At 35.6% G+C, this 12583-nt stretch overlaps 1 protein-coding gene across 2 annotated transcripts in view; it reads right to left on the bottom strand.

Annotated features, from left to right (window-relative positions):
• Positions 1-12583, bottom strand: part of LOC307195881 (neurexin-1-like) — a 752915-nt gene that overhangs the window by 322694 nt on the left and 417638 nt on the right. For both annotated transcript variants that reach the window (XM_079940449.1, XM_079940450.1), the window contains exon 5: positions 1850-1971. The gene's annotated coding sequence lies outside the window, so the exon portion shown is untranslated. The remainder of the gene's footprint in view (positions 1-1849; positions 1972-12583) is intronic.

Genomic DNA, 12583 nt, shown 5'->3' with positions numbered 1-12583 from the left:
TTGTGAAAATGACTCTACTACCCAAAGCAATCTATAGATTCAATGCAATCCCTATCAAACTACCACTGGCATTTTTCACAGAACTAGAACAAAAAATTTTGCAATTTGTATGGAAACACAAAAGACCCCTAATAGCCAAAGCAATCTTGAGAACGAAAAAAGGAACTGGAGGAATCAGGCTCCCTGACTTCAGACTATACTACAAAGCTACAGTTATCAAGACGGTATGGTACTGGCACAAAAACAGAAAGATAGATCAATGGAACAGGATAGAAAGCCCAGAGATAAACCCATGCACATATGGACACCTTATCTTTGATAAAGGTGGCAGGAATGTACAGTGGAGAAAGGACAGCCTCTTCAATAAGTGGTGCTGGGAAAATTGGACAGGTACATGTAAAAGTATGAGATTAGATCACTCCCTAACACCATACACAAAAATAAGCTCAAAATGGATTAAAGATCTAAATATAAGGCCAGAAACTATCAAACTCTTAGAGGAAAACATAGGCAGAACATTCTATGACATAAATCACAGCAAGATCCTTTCTGACCCACCTCCTAGAGTAATGGAAATAAAAACAAAAATAAACAAATGGGACCTAATGAAACTTCAAAGCTTTTGCACAGCAAAGGAAACCATAAACAAAACCAAAAGACAACCCTCAGAATGGGAGAAAATATTTGCAAATGAAGTAACCGACAAAGGATTAATCTCCAAAGTTTACAAGCAGCTCATGCAGCTCAATAACAAAAAAACAAACAACCCAATCCAAAAATGGGCAGAAAATCTAAATAGACATTTCTCCAAAGAAGATATACAGACTGCCAACAAACACATGAAAGAATGCTCAACATCATTAATCATTAGAGAAATGCAAATCAAAACTACAATGAGATATCATCTCACACCAGTCAGAATGGCCATCATCAAAAAATCTAGAAACAATAAATGCTGGAGAGGGTGTGGAGAAAAGGGAACACTCTTGCACTGCTGGTGGGAATGTGAATTGGTTCAGCCACTATGGAGAACAGTATGGAGGTTCCTTAAAAAGCTACAAATAGAACTACTATATGACCCAGCAATCCCACTACTGGGCATATACCCTGAGAAAACCAAAATTCAAAAAGTCATGTACCAAAATGTTCATTGCAGCTCTATTTACAATAGCCCGGAGATGGAAACAACCTAAGTGCCCATCATCGGATGAATGGATAAAGAAGATGTGGCACATATATACAATGGAATATTACTCAGCCATAAAAAGAAACGAAATTGAGCTATTTGTAATGAGGTGGATAGACCTAGAGTCTGTCATGCAGAGTGAAGTAAGTCAGAAAGAAAAAGACAAATACCGTATGCTAACACATATATATGGAATTTAAGAAAAAAAAAGTCATGAAGAACCTAGGGGTAAGGCAGGAATAAAGACGCAGACCTCCTAGAGAACGGACTTGAGGTTATGGGGAGGGGGAAGGGTGAGCTGTGAAAGGGCGAGAGAGAGTCATGGACATATACACACTAACAAACGTAGTAAGGTAGATAGCTAGTTGGAAGCAGCCGCATGGCACAGGGATATTGGCTTGGTGCTTTGTGACAGCCTGGAGGGGTGGGATAGGGAGGGTGGGAGGGAGGCAGACGCAAGAGGGAAGAGATATGGGAACATATGTATATGTATAACTGATTCACTTTGTTATAAAGCAGAAACTAACACACCATTGTAAAGCAATTATACCCCAATAAAGATGTTAAAAAAAAAATAAGTTCTTATTTTATACACTCTGCTTATAGATGTTGTTGCTTTCACAATAGGTAAAATTAAACATGGTCAGACTCTCCCCTTTGTACCTTTCAGTTATTCACTTTTCTCAGAGATTCTGTAGATATTCAATGTCTCCAAACTGTCCAGCTCAGAGCTATCAAGGGTCCTGGTAATCTTCTTTCTCCTCTGCCATCAAACATTTTCTGTCCTGTCAAAAGGTACAAACTATCAGTTATATAGTAAAAAGTCATGAGGATGTAATGTACAGTATGGTGACTACAGTTAATAATACCTTATTGTATGTTTTCAAGCTGCTAAGAGAATAATTCTTAAAAGTTCTCATCACAAGAAAAAAATATGTTGTAACTATGTATGGGGATGGATGTTAACTAGACTTATTGTGGTGATAATTTTGCAATATATACAAATATGGGATCATTGTGTTGTATACCTGAAAATAATATAATGTTATGTCAGTTATACCTCAGTAAAATTATACACACACACACACAGATAGATAGGTAGATAGATAGATGGCTAGATAGATAATTCAAACTGAAAAAAATTCTGTTTTGTATCCATTTGTCTAACAGTTTATCTTTTTAATGTAACAAACTTCCATATTAAATGTGATGATTAGTGAATATATAAAAATCCACCATTTATTGAACATCTACTATTTATCAGTTGCGGTTTTGTTGCGTATATTACATTTTGTAACATTCGCAAAATCAACTCCTATACTCCTCACTATCTCTGAGGAGGACATTTACACTCTTTTACAGGTGAGAAAATGAAGGTACAGAGAGACCAGATAAATTGGCAAGGTTTACAAAAATAGGAAATGGTAGAGCTGGGTCCTGAAACCAGAAATGCTTGATTGCAAAGCCCATGATATTTTTCCATTTTCCATTTCCAGTCTTCCCTACTCCCAGAAAATATCATAGACTTTGGAGAAATCTGTCTGATTTTATCCATACATTCTTATATGGTATAAAATGTCTTATGTGTGCATGAATTTGGCAAGCAGAGAACTGCTGTTACAAATGCCAACCACAATTTCACAGGATATTTGTAGATTTGGTAAATGGCAAAATTTAGCTTTTTAGCACGTCTAGAAGGGAACTCAGTATCATGGTCTATCTTTTGACATTCGAACAAAAATAGAGAAGTATTTTTAGAATATAAACGTGTCCTTGCAATATGTTGCCAACAAAATCTATTTGAGTTTAGATTTTTAAATGCCCCCATTGAAATTTAAAAACTGTCTTAGGAACTAGTCCTATGAAGACAAAGCTTGAACTTAACAGCTATTTGCTTAGTAGCAGTCACATATCTTCAATGGGAAATAGAGTATTAAATTCTTTAGTATATGCGTCTAAAAGTAGGATTTATTTTTTCACAGCTACAAAGATTAAGTTGTATCCTTGCCTAAGTATGGAAATGTGACTAATTTAGTCAATGCTCTGTCCGCAAGCTAACTTTTTCTTCTGCATTATTAACAACTAGGATAAAAAAGCATATTAATAACAAAAACAACACAAGACAAAAACAATCCCTCCTTCCTGGTTGGCATCACGGTGAGAACAGGTGAAAGGTTACTGGATAACCATAAATGGAAGGACAGTGCCTTAATGCCCAAATATGAAGTATGTAATTTAGTCTATAAAAGTTTTCATCTGAATGTCCTGAAAAAAACAATGATGAGTTACATGGAAAAAGTGGAAAAATTAATTATTAAATCTGTCTGCACTCATAAAGACCTTCCATCTAAACACTAAATATTTCAAATTGAGTTTTGACCTTTACTACACCTTTCACATAGGCTCCCTTTCTTTTACAAAATGCTACAGAGAATGGAAGTGTTGTCAATTAAGTAAAAAGAGTGTTTGCATCAACCTTTTCATGTGGGGAATTTAATGACATTTTAAGGTTAAAGTAAAAGTCAAACATTGATTTTTTTTTAGTGTCCTCCCCTAATGCACCTAATGAATAGAGATTCCAATAAAAACCTTTTAATCCATTTTAAACCTTCCACTATCAAAAGACGTCTTTTATTTTATTTTATTTTATTACCAAACTATTTTTCCTCTAAGATTCAGGACAGAAAGAAATGCTGAATCAAGAAGACCTAGGGAATTAAAATCTAGAAAATCCTGAAAATGATGTATTCTACAATATAGTTTAATTAGTTGAATCACACGTATGCATACACTTCTTAGAAATCAGGAGACTGGAAATTTGGAATTCAGGCCATATCAGATTGGATGCTGATAATTTTCTAGATCACTGAAAAGATGCTTAAATATTTTTTTACTTTACCTACAAGGTATAAATAGAGGATAATCATTTTTTCTATCCAATATTTGGTGTATTTTATAAAATCAGAGGGATTAATTAAGGAAGATAACAGAAAAAATGTGTGTACAAAGAGGCTGCTTACCCTGTGTTTGATAAGCAGGGATCTGACACCTCATACTAGAAAATAAATAGCTGTGCGGTATCACAGCTTCGTATTTCACAGATAGTTTGTGTGGAGAAAGGAACTAGCAAGTTGCTTTGAACAAAATTCAGACCATACCAATCCCAACTCTCCAACACTCCATTAGAAATTTTAAAATATCTTCACATAAGTTATACAAACTCATATTTCTTACATGTAATATAATCTGATTTTTTTCTTCAGAAAATTATGTTTATAATGATATTTTTGTAAATTATTGGTAATATCCATAGTGAGCAGGTAGAATCATGTAAAGGTTTCTTAAACAATGGGCTTAATTCCACACCATTTATGAGAACTACTGGTCTGTTAAAGACAGAGTTAAATGCAATAAAAGCAAATATCTGTTTCACATTAATACTTCACATGATTGTTCTATGTCTAGACTCAGAGATAGGGTTGTTTTCTAAATATGAATTCACACATGGATTTGTCATGAGTTTACCATTCTGTACCTTCAGTTTTTCACGTTTAGAATATGTTTATTTTGTCCAATTAACCTATGTTTCTAGTTCTAAAATTAAATGTCCTTTGTTTTAATTAATCTCTTTTGTTAGAAAGCCAGGTGTACTGGCTTTGTTTAAAACAAACAAACAAAACAAAACAAAAAGAATAATTCGTTGGGCAACTTTTTGGCATGGAACTCAGATACTTATAGGAGAAGCAACGAAGTTACTTGATTTAAGATTTAGAAGAGAACTGGGAAGTGGTTCCAAAGATTAGCTAAACTTATGTCCATGTGTGTGTATTTGTGTGTTTTCTTTCATCTTCAGTTGTTGTTCCAACTCTCTTACATTAGGGAGAGATGTCATTTCACTGACACCATAAAACTGAATTGCTCACCCAATTCTCTTAAAATGTTCTCTACTCCTGGCTTCATCAGCATTTGTGAAGCCTTGAAAGGACTAAGAGAGCTAAACATATCATGCCAGCCAAACTGAAGAACACAAGAGTATAAATTATTTACTCTGATAAAAAGGGAATTCTGAGATGTTGAAGATCTCTAGACTTCAGATAAATGAGTAGTCAGATCATTTTTAATACACTCCTTTGTTCATTCCCTTATTTACTGAATCATTCATCCAAGGAGGATTTATTGAACATCTACTATGTATCTGACCATCATTAGGCACCAGTGAGAAAAAGATAAGTAGGCTGATCATTGGCTGAAGGAGTTTTCGGATTGTTGAGATGGACTAACAATTGCAATATGCAATTTATGCTGTGATGAGCTAAATTCATGCTGGTATAGGAACATGAAGGAGAGACAACCTAATACATAAGAGGAGTAATCAACAAAGGCTTTCCAGAGGTGATACCTAAGCTGAACCATGAATAGCAAATAGATGCTGGTCAATTCAGGAGGCTGGAGATGGGGAGTGGAGTGAAGTTAGGAGATGGAATGGTATATGTGAAAACCCTGGGAAGAGAGCCTGAAGTTGGGGAACTGAAGGTACTTCAGTAGAGTTGGAACACCCGTAGGGTAAGAGAAAAAGTTGCAATATACAAGGTTAGTGTTAAGCAGGAATTTTGTTAAGGAGTTTAAAATTTATCCTCTAGGATATGGAAGGAGTTATCAAAGTTTTAATATGGAAATGGCTTTGCCAGATTGTATTTTAGAAAATGCTGTCTGAAGGAAATGGAGAGAATGGATAAGAGAAGAAATACTGTAGGATAATGTGGTATTTCAGAGACCAGTGCAGGCATCAGAAGACGGAGAGTTGAAGGTCTAAATCAGTGTTTCTCAAAGTGTGGTTCCTGGACTACCAGCATTAGCATCATCTAGAAACTTGTTAGAAATGAATATTCTGAGACGATGCTTTGGCACAATGCCCCGGTATTCTCCTTCTTGCTGCAAATAGTAAATCCTTCCTTCTCCCAGTCTTTGTCTTGGTTGTGTCTGTTGACTCAACACCCAACAAGAGGTGAACCCAGTTTTCGAGTAACATGACCACACATAAAATTTCTTTCTAAAGATTTCCTTTTTTTTCACAAACCTTTTATAACTTTGTTTCCAGTTTAGTTTGTCCCTTTATTTTTTGTTTGTTTGTCAGATTGTTTGTTTTCCTATTAGAAATAACCAGCTTTGGGATGGAATCACTTTCTTTTTCCTTAAAAAATCATCTCCTTACCGTATACCTTTTCTTAGTCCCCCAAAATATCCTATTCCGATTATCATACCTGGCACCTTTAACCACATATATTAATTAGAATTCTTAATCTTTTGAAACCCTTTTTTAGTAAAAATAAATAATTGTTTATACAATTATAAACTTATTTGCAAAATAAATGTACAAAATATATTAAAACATAAAAGAAATGAATATTCTCAGGCCTCACCCCAGACATACTAAATCAGAAACCGTGGAGATGGGGCCCACAAATCTGTGTTTCAAAAAGCCCTCCAGGTAATTCTAATGCAAGCCAAAGTTTGAGAACCATTGGTACCATATTAAGACAGTAGCAATTAGAATAGAGGACATTAATAGGATTAAGGCTCATTTAAATTGTAAAATTATTGCATGTGGAATACAGAGAGCAAGGAGAAGGGAATGTCTGGAATAACTTGTTTACAAGTCTGGTTTGGGCAACTTGGTAGATAGTGATTCCATTATGTGCCATTTCACAAGGTTTCTGGTTCTGATACAATGATGGATTAAGATAAAGTGAGTCCCATCCCCACCTGTCACCACTAAAAAGCTATGAAAAACCAAAATGGAATCAAGCTACTAATCCATAAAAACCTAATTGATGAGAAAGAGACATGACTGGCATTAATATTTGATTAATTTTAGATGTCTTTCTTTTTAAAAAGACTTTTTTTTTTTCAAGAGTAGTTTTAGGTTCACAACAAAAATTAAGAGGAAGGTACTGAGATTTCCTGTGTATCCCCCAACTCCACACATGCATAGCCTTTCCCATTATCAACATCCTCCATAAGCGTAGTATGTTTGTTACCACTGATGAATCTACACTGACACATCGCAATCAACCAAAGTCCATAGTTTACATTAGAGTTCACTCTTTGTATTATTCATTCTATAGGTTTGAACAAAGGTATAATGACATGTATCCAACATTATAGTATTATACAGACTATTTTCACTTCCCTCCAAATCTTGTATGCTCTGCCTAATCACCTCTCCTCCTCCACCTGCCAACAACTGGCAACCATTGATTTTTTTTACTTTCTCCTCAGTTTTGCCTTTTACAGGATGTCATATAGTCAGAATCATACAGTATTTAGCCTTTTCAGATTGACTTCTTTCACTTATTAATATGCATTGAAAGTTCCTCCATATCTTTTTATGGCTTAATAGCTCATTTCTTTTTAGTGCTGAACAACATCCCACTGTCTGGAGATGCCACTTTATCCTTGCACCTACTGAAGGACATCTTGGTTGCTTCCAATTTTTGGCAATTATGAATAAAACTGCTATAAACATCCATGTGCAGGTTTTTGCATGAACATACATTTTCAACTGCTTTGTGTAAATATTAAGAAGCATGGCTGCTAGACTGCATGGTAAGGGTGTATATGTTTCTGGGAGTTGGGGAGTGGGTCTAACAAATCAGAGATCAGAATGAGGTGAGAAGGTACAAAAGAATAACCTCACTTAATCTGCTTTGCTAGCAAGCTTCTGCTCTAACCCCAAGATGATCATGAATGAAAACTAAGTTCAGAGTTTCTTCTTTACATAAATTTCCAAAGCACACAGAAAAGAGACTTATACATTACTCTTCAATCACTTCTTCTTAAACAAGTTAATAAAAGATCTGAAACAGGGAGACTGTGCCAAAGCTGTGGAAAAGTACAAAGAATCTTGAAATTGGAATCAAAAGACATATTTTGAAGCCAAATCCTTTCATTAACTTGCTGTGAGACTATGAAACTTAATTCTCTTATCCTTGCTGAATTCCATTTTTCTCACATGTATAATTGGGATAATAATTTTTTCACAACATTGTTATAAATGTTAAATAAGATCTTACATGTAAATGACAGTGATTAACAGCAACAAATGGCCAGATGATAGGCCATCTTTAGTTAACTAATAATTTTAACAGAGATTTAACATAGCTATTTTGGACAAGTTATACATTCCCCCAAATTTAGAGGGTGATGAAAGACAATTTATCACTAAAATCATACTGAAATATCAGACTTGTGACTTGGGAGTTTACCATGAATTTACAATCCTTGAGGGATAATGTGATTGAACATTGAATGAAAAGTCGTATTAATTTGTTAATGCTTCTGCAACAAAACCCCACAAATTTAGCAGCTTAAAACAACACAAATTTATTAGTTCAAAGTTTTGTAAGTCAGAAGTCTGGGTTTGGTGTGACTGGCTTCTCATCCAGAGGCTTGACTAAGAAAGAGTCTGTTTTAAAGCTCAGTCGGGTTGTTGGTATTTTTCAGTTCCTTATAAGTTGTAGAACTGAAGTCCCCATTTCCTCGTGGAATAGCAGCCAGGGGATATTCTCAGCTTCTGGAGCCCAGCTGCATTTCTTGCCACGTGGCTAACTCCATCTTCAATGTTGAATTTCTCTCACACTTCTCTTTTAAGGGTTCACCTGACTAGCTCAGATTCACTGAGAATAATCTCCCAATTTTAAAGCCAGTTGATTTGGGAACTCATAACATCTTCATAAGCTCTTCATAGTAGCACCTGGATAAGTATTTGGTTGAATAACTAGGTAAAGATGTATATGCATCAAGAGGCGAGAATCTTAAGGAACCAACTTAGAATTCTGCCTACCACAGGGTTATTCAATGTTCCCCACTGCTAGGGTACTCAATAAAGTAGCATTTGGAATGTTCTGCTTGATACAGTCGCTTAAGCCGTTCACCATTTCTACCACTTTTCTGTAAGGAAATCCCCTTGTGCTTATCCTGCAACTGTCTTTGATGAGCACCAGTATCCAAATCCAAAGGAGTGTGACAATCCTGAGTCCAGACAAAAGTCCCAACACATATTCTATAGACATATGTTTATACCCCTTAGCCTGGAGCTGAGATTCTTTCCCAAAATCCTGAGTGCTTTTCTCACACAGCGTTAAAAAAAATCAGGGTTTTCTCTATTACAGAGCTGGAGTCAGAAACTGGGTGAAATAAAATCAAGCACTCATAAATCAGAAGGATTTTTCTTAGAATCTAGATATTAGGTAAGGGCAAAGCAGAGAGACAAGTTCAGAAATGGTGGCTACCATATTTTTCCCTGGACTTATCATGAGGCATTAGAGTGTTCAGATTTAGGTAAGAAAAGGATTGTCACTCAGCCAGACATTAAAACAAGATTTAATATCAGTGATAATTCACTGTCTTCCCATGATGAATAACATAGGTGCTGCTCTAACAATGGTTTAGGAGAATGTTTGTCAGATTGGTGTCCATTATGCTATCTGGATCAGAATATCTGAAAATAATTCTTAAAATGCAAATATCTTGGCCTTTTCAAAGAAATACCAAATCAGATTCTCTATGAATGGGCTTCAAGAATCAGTCTGCATTTCTAACAACTTTCCTAAATAATTCTAATCTCCACTGGTTTGGAGAAACTATTTCTAATTCATTTTAATTTATTTATCATAAAGTTTGACTACTTAAAATCCTACACAGAGAGTTAGAAAAATGGATTAAACCTCAGGGTTTAACTGTGAATCATCCTTCTTAGCTTGGAAGGTGTTCTAATAGCATAATGTCCAGGTCTACTGCTAAATAATAGGTTCTGTTTTTGACTCACCTTAAGGTGATGTTATTATTAATAACATTTTGTTCCAGCAAAGATTTTATAAACCACTTAGACCAATTTTCTTATTTTACAGATAAGAAAAGTGAGGCCTAGAATGTTTAAATGACAAAGTCATTCTGATCTTTAGTGGGGTGATGATGACTTACAAACAATGTTCAAGATTAGAACTCCAGTGATCTTTCCTGTGTATCATACTGCCTACATGTTTTATGTGAATCTAGCCAATACTGAAACACTCTCTGTAAAAAGCTCTTAAAATTTAGAACAATCTCCTATAATCATGGTTTCATCTTGAAGGCAGATAACCACGACTTTTCAAAACTTTGATTCATTCCTGGAATGAATCCAGGAATCCAAGGACTTTTAAAAGAGATTAGTTGATAAGATTGCATTTTGGTTTGTATCCAGTAAAATAAAATCAATATAAAGTGTATCATTTTTCTTTAGCACTTGAAATGTTCCATATGCCATCCTTAGTGTACTTAAATCTCATTTTATTTTATATGCAACTTTTAATAATTTAGATTGCACATGTCTAATGCTTTAGTTTTAGTTGTGCTTCCATATTTCTAAGTAGATTTTGCTTACAGTTTAAATAATTTTTGAACTTCAAAGTTATTTGGTTTTATTTCACTGAATGGCAATGCTTCTGTTTTCACATCATCAATCTTTTATCCTGATATATAGCTCTATTATAGTGAAACATGCAATAATTCAGAAATTCACTGCATTAAAGTGTGATAAAGCATTCAAAAAAGTATCTCTTTTGTGAGGAGTTGTGCTTTAAAAAGATTCTCCTAAAAACAGAGGCCTTCCATATTTATAAATAAATGACTAATAAAAATAATACCTTGAAAACATCTTTCCCATCCAGGTGATGTCATCCTAGTACAATATCTCTCACTTTGAGTTTGAAAAGCATTGTGAAACTTTGAGCATTTAAAAATTCTGTGGATTCACAATTGAAAAAGGGAAGGAGCTGGAGGTGAGGTGGAGATAGAATCATACTGGTGAAGCCAACTCTGAACCTAGACACCCAGACTGCCCTCCAGTTTTTACTATACTCCAATATATTTGTCAGTTTACCTTGTTATATAGCAGGATTGTCACCAATCTCAGGTTCATGTCCACCAATGGTAGCAAGGTTTCTAAAATTAAGTATGTGTAGGAGATTAAAGGGTTATCACTCATTTCATATAATTGATTAACTGAATGAGACTATTTCCCTCTGGTTTTTGAGAAAATTTATTTTTGAGTTTTAACTGATGGCAGAGAATGGAGCAAGGAATTTTGGAATGAAAAGTATTTTGGGAGATTGGCAAGTCTGGACAGTGTGACATAATTAGGGTCTTTGAACAATGTGTGGGGATGAGGAAACAATAGAAAACTCTTGGAGGGGCGTGTGTGTGTGTGTGTGTGTGTGTGTGTGTGTGCGCGCGCACGCACGTGCAAGTGAGAGAGAGAGAGAGAGAGAGAGAGGATAATGGGCAGATGCTTGCCAGTTCTCTGGCTCTCAGCCCAGGCTTCAATGAATGCAATGGATTTCAAATTAAAGTTATTTTCCAAGAAAATAAAATTCAATTCAATTAAAAAAGCATAGCCATTGTGTGCTTAATATATGTAAAGCATTATGACAACTCAAGAAAACACAGTCCTAGTTCTTTTCACATCTTTATAGTTAGCTCGAATAGGAAGACATATAATTATATAATTCTTTTCAATGTATATAATCATAAAGCCACAGAACTTTTATAACTGAGAGAAACTTATACATCATAGATTCTAATTCTCTCAGTCCATGGAAAAAAGGAACTGAGTCCAAAAGAAGTAGAGTGATTTGCCAAGAGTCCCAAAGAAATCTTTCTGATATTATCTACCTACACAAAATAGACATCATATAACAGAAGAAAAATGGGTGAAAAGGCAGGCCAGGAGTATACTATAATTACTGTTGTTCCACATTGTTTGTGAATAACCAGTTTAATTATATATGTAACTGTTGCAGAATCTCTTTGACCCTAGCTTGGCTCTGAGACACAACTGCGGACAATTGATTCATCTTTCAGCAAGGTGAGGCTTTACCAGGTTTCTCTTCCTTCTTAGGAATTCCCTAATTCCCCTAACTCATTGTGAAAACAAATGAGAAGTCAGCCAAACAGCCAAATTTTCAAAGTTATTATCAGAGTGGATGCTACAGGGTTAGCCCACTGGCAAATTCTAAAGCATTAGGTCAAAATCAAGACCAGTTAGAAGTCTCAGTGTCCCTGATGAGCCTTACACACTTGATCCAGTCAGAGCAAGGGCCACATTCTCCATAGCAATTGTTGAGTACCAGCTGCCAGTTAAAAATGATCTTTGGAACAGTTTTTCATAATCTCCCTTAAAATGATTAGGAGGTAACTCAAAGTGGACCTGAGGGCTTCCCTGGTGGCGCAGTGGTTGAGAGTCCGCCTGCAGATGCAGGAGACGCGGGTTCGTGCCTCGGTCCGGGAGGATCCCATTTGCCGTGGAGCGGCTGGGCCCGTGAGCCATGGCCGCTGAGCCTGAGCGTCTGGAGCCTG

The sequence above is a fragment of the Stenella coeruleoalba genome (assembly GCF_951394435.1).
Source record: "Stenella coeruleoalba genome assembly, chromosome: 13".
Lineage (NCBI taxonomy): Eukaryota > Metazoa > Chordata > Mammalia > Artiodactyla > Delphinidae > Stenella > Stenella coeruleoalba.
The sequence above is the reverse complement of the archived record's forward strand: the minus strand, read 5'-3'. Positions and strand labels throughout refer to the sequence as shown.